The 5000-nt window shown below is 40.7% G+C and overlaps 1 protein-coding gene across 3 annotated transcripts in view; it reads left to right on the forward strand.

Annotated features, from left to right (window-relative positions):
- Nucleotides 1-5000, forward strand: part of klf8 (Kruppel like factor 8) — a 68719-nt gene that overhangs the window by 37198 nt on the left and 26521 nt on the right. The window lies entirely within an intron of this gene.

Raw genomic sequence — 5000 nt, forward strand, 5'->3', positions numbered from 1 at the left:
GTGATTGGTTGATTGGTTAGAAGAGATTGGATGGTCTGTGGATGAACGGATAGATGAGTCAAAACTTTGGATTATAAACAAGACACTGGACGCTGGAGCAGGATTCAGGATTTCATTATGTTTACACTTGGCAGTAACATTTACAAATGAGTCAGCGATGAATTAATTATATGTTAAATGACACTGCTCTCCCTTCTCTTAGTGTTCCCACTTAAGGGAGTCCAGGTTTGATCTTTGTTTGTAAATCAGAGCAATGGCCTCCATTTCACACCGCCTGGTCAGATGATCAGACAGACTGTAAACAAACCTCCAGGTTCAACGTATTTAGATAAGAAAACAAATGCGAGAAGTGAAATTATTACCCAAACTGTCCAAAATCTTCCATTACAGTTGACATCCTGACATCCTGCTCACCGTTGACCCACGGTACTCGTTAAATGTAGATGTTCATGCTCAGGTTTGATGTGCACGGAGGGATTATTACCAACACTTCAGGCTCCATTTCAGTTTTAACTCCAAATGAAGTGGTTTAAATATTGTGGCTATTGGCTCGTTTACAACCTGTCCGATCATCTGATTGCTTGTGTCTTGTGTTATCATAATGGACACGATGGACAAAACTACAACAACAACAAGGTGTGCCAATTTTTTGATCACTAAGCATTGGATTCAAAGTTAAAATCAAATATTCTGAGCTGGGATATACTCATTTTAGAGGTTGGTATGACTAGATCAAGATGCTTTATCTGACCAGGGTTTAAGTTGTGTTTTAAACCAAAGACAGCCCTTTGTTAAAAAATATGCAAGGAGCCGTCTTGTGATCATGTGTTGTTTCAGGTAAACTGTAGAAAAACAGCGATCATGTTCAGGTTCATGTTTTTTTGGATGATCAAACAAAGTGAAATGTTTTCCACCTGTTCTGCTCTCCAAATTTAATGGAAATTGATTTTTGAAAATCCTGCTGACAGGGTGACAAACAGTGCAACAGCGCTCTTCAAAACCTTATTAAAAAACCCCAAGGAGCTTCAGCATTTTGACTTTGAATACATGTTGATTTGACAGCCATTGGATTTTTTGCTGCGCTACTAGAAGTTGAAAAGATGCCTCTACCTGTCACTTTGTGAAATTGGACACTACGTATGAGTGATAGCAACTAAAAACAGTTTCTTATCTGTTCTTCTTGAACATAACTTGAGTCCTTCTGTCATACTGTCATATTATAAAAAGAAAAGATGCCCACAAAGCCGGGCGATTTGAGATAATTCATCCCATTGACAAAGCAGTGATCACAATTCATGACAATTACCCAACTTTTCTTCTTCTTCTGCTGCGTGTGTGTTCCTAACCAACCAGAATCAAAAAACGAATCACTTCCTATGCTGAGATTTAAAGATTACTTTAGCCTGGTCCCACCCAAGGGGGTAAGCCAGCCTCCGCAAAGCGTTACACATTGTGTTGCTAACAAGCCATCATCTGCCGTTAGCATTTCATTGACTGCCATTCATTTTGGCACTACTTTGACAGCGAATAACTTAACATCTGAAACATTTAAAGACTCTATTTGTCTATTGTTTATTTCTAAAGAAACACAACAATGTATAAAAGACTCCAATGTACAATGTATAAAAGATTCATTTTGGCACTACTTTGACAGCGAATAACTTTACATCTGAAGCATTCAAAGACTCCATTTGTCTATTGTTTATTTCTAAAGAAACACAACAATGTATAAAAGACTCCATTACCTTGTATTCCACGGTATGGCTCATAGCAGACGTTTTTGTAAAAAATAGGCTAACGATTGTGTCATAACCAAGCGACTTTCTGTTGTTTACTAGACAAATAACTGTATAGTACAAAGATCGCGGGCAGTTTTGACTTATATTAGCTGTTTTAGTGACTAATGTTGACTAGCATTTTACTTAATAATAGCAATAATTAGCATGTGCCTATGTTATCTAACACCTACGCTCTCCGTCTCAGTTGATCGAGAATGATTGAGATTTCTCTTGGCACCGCTACCAGAAGCCTTACAACCTTCGGACAGGTTGCTCACGTCACAACGTCTTCAAGCTCAGTTGGACGCTGCGCAGTAACGCTGAGCCATCACCGGAAAGTGCTTCTAATAGACTTTACCTGACTCCGTGAAAATCACGTCGCATTGTCCATTTATTTTACTATGGTCCTACCAGACTCTCGTACATTTCAGAGAGTCTGGCCATTCTCCATTGATTACTTCCTTGAAGGCAGGTACTCTGTTGAAGTTTAAAACTGTCGCATCTGCCCAGGGCCACTCTGGATCTGCATTAACCAATCGCTAACGTTTGGTTGTGACGTCGGCTTAGCATCGCTAGCATTAGCCTTAGCTAACTCCTTCACCACAAACGGAGCGAGCTCAAACCCCCCCCCCCCCCCCCCCCCCCCCCCCCCTCGCACGGCCTTGTCATCGTTCTCAGCCACTCCCTCTGTCCACTGATTGGACCGGTAAATATTGGACTGGAGAAAACCCAAGAATATACCTCAAACACAGATGTAGTACGCAAATGTAACAGATTTGAGAAGCTAAAACAAGTCAATGTTTGGATTCTCTGCTTAAAAAAATGATTTTCATGATTGCACAATGGTAGCATAAGGGGTCACGCAGCAGGCCTTTGACGGTAGGTTCAGCAGTTCCCAGAGCAGGAGGAAATCTCTGGAAAGGGAAAATGAATGAGAAAACCTGCTATGTCCTCAGTTAACTGCTGCTGTTGGAGAGCCTTTGAGCAAAGCATTAAACCCCCTATAACCCAGGACCTCCAGTAGCAGTGAAAATATTAATGGAACTGTGTAAATGTGAAGACAGGCAGCTCTGAGAAGAAAGCTTGTGTACTCTCTGGATATTTGTTTTAATGATTATTTTTTGGGTATTTTTAGGCCTTTATTGACAGGCCAGCTGAAGAAAGTCAAACCCGGGCCCGCTGCGTCAAGGAGTAAACTTCTATATATGGGCACCTGCTCTACCAGCTGAGCTATCTGGGCTTGCGTACTCTCTGCATATTTAAAGATCATAATGAGTCTTTGTGCTCTGTTGACGTGACGTCTGGAAAGTGAGGGAGTAGGAAGCGCGGGCTGTCCCGATGGTGGCCGGGAACAACTGATGGATGGTAAAAAAAAGGCGTAGAAAGTCATGAAACACACATAACAAACAGACACTTAATTACTCTCACAGCGTGTTGACATTTGTGGTTCTGCATTTTGAGCGGCAGAGTTGACTTTTTGTTTGTTTAATCCTGAGTGACTTTCAGGGAGAGCATCAGTCGAACGAGCTTCTAAAAAAGGAATAGTGAGAAGGTCAGAGGTCACAGCAGCCGCAGAGCGCCCTGACAAGAGACTGTGTGAATCATTATTAAAGAGAAAACCTCCTTCCTAAGAGAAACCCCTGAAAGGGTTACCCTACATGTCCCCTTAATGCCCCAGCGGTTTCAATCCTCAGGATCAAACTTTTTCAGCCCGACTCTTAATTAAGCTAATTTGGAGTGCAGAGTTGCATCTTTTACCTTCTGATTCACGCTAAAGCTGGCGAGTATAGAGCAACTCCCCTTTTTTTCTCCAGAAGCTTCGAGTGGTGTATATACACATGACAAAGTGTGCAGTGCACGTCTCTAAATCATAGGCAATGTGATTTAGAGAACGCAAAATAACATAAATACTTCATAGCAAAAGACGTTTTTAGGTTCCTACTGCTACATCTACCTATTGTCTCTGCTGCATATGTTTGTCATATCTGTGTTGCTTAGTTTCAGTCTGTGTTTAGCAGATGTTGTCATGATTTGACATAGACATTTTCAGCCTTTGCAGCTGCATTTTGGATGCTGTTTTAGTTGTCTCACATAACTGGAATCTCAGTGCCCAACAATTCCCAGATCTCTTTCATTAAATTACATTACATTTATTTGGCAGACACTTTTTTCCACAGCGACTTACAGAAAGTGCACTTTACCACATGAATACATAACTGAAGAATTGGTCTTCATTATTAAAAGATCTGCATGTTGTTGTTGTTGTTGTTAACTGATCATAGTTGTCCTGTTGTCCTGTCCATAGTTTATCCTGCAGGGTTTACAATTATGACTGATGTAAACAAACATTAAACAGCAGCAGACAACTTTCATAACTAAATGTAGTTGTTGTTTGGGTTTGTCCTAAATTAAGAGTTCTGCCAATTATTTTGATAATGATAGGATGTTCCAGTTGTATGTCTCAACTCTTTTGTCTACATTTTAATTATACGTTTTGGAATTTAAATTATTTTTCATAAAGTGTAACCATTACTTGGTCCATCTCTTCTCCATATAAAAATATGTGTAGTGATGTATGGTTACCTGGCCGGCCTCATGGTTATTAGAAAAGACAAACTTACTTGTATTGGCATATTTTCAGTGTTTGTCTGCTGGCTGGTTGCTAGTTTTAATTGCTATTAAGGATACAATGATTATCGGTGGTTAGGCGTTCTGAATGCTGATTAAATATAATAATGAGTAATAAAACTCTGGGAGCCCTGGATGAGTTGGCAGGTTGGCAGCGCAGACATGCTGCTACACCTTTGACTTACTTTAGTTGTTTCAATCGGAAACAGATGAGGGTACAGAATAAAGGGTGTGAACTGTAATCATAAGGTGAGGCCTGCCAGGCACGCTATAGCAGTAGCGTTAACCCAGCCTAAATACTGAGGAAGGAGGGAAGGGTGTTGTCAGCTGGGTGGGTGGAGGATGAGAGAGGTATGAAGAGAGGAAGCATAAAAGCAGAGAGGATAGAGAGGAAAAGAGAGGATAGAGACAAAAATAAACAATTTGGCATTGAGGAGATAGATGAGGAAAGAGGGCAGATGGAGAAAGGAGAGTTTAGAGGAAAGGTGGAGAAAGAGATGGAGAATGTGTGGACAGTCAGCAAAGAAAAAGGCTGCACTGCAGGATTATGACTGCCATCCATTTTGTCCTCCTCTGTGTTGCTTTCAATGTTGT

The sequence above is a fragment of the Etheostoma spectabile genome, chromosome 13, assembly GCF_008692095.1.
Source record: "Etheostoma spectabile isolate EspeVRDwgs_2016 chromosome 13, UIUC_Espe_1.0, whole genome shotgun sequence".
Lineage (NCBI taxonomy): Eukaryota > Metazoa > Chordata > Actinopteri > Perciformes > Percidae > Etheostoma > Etheostoma spectabile.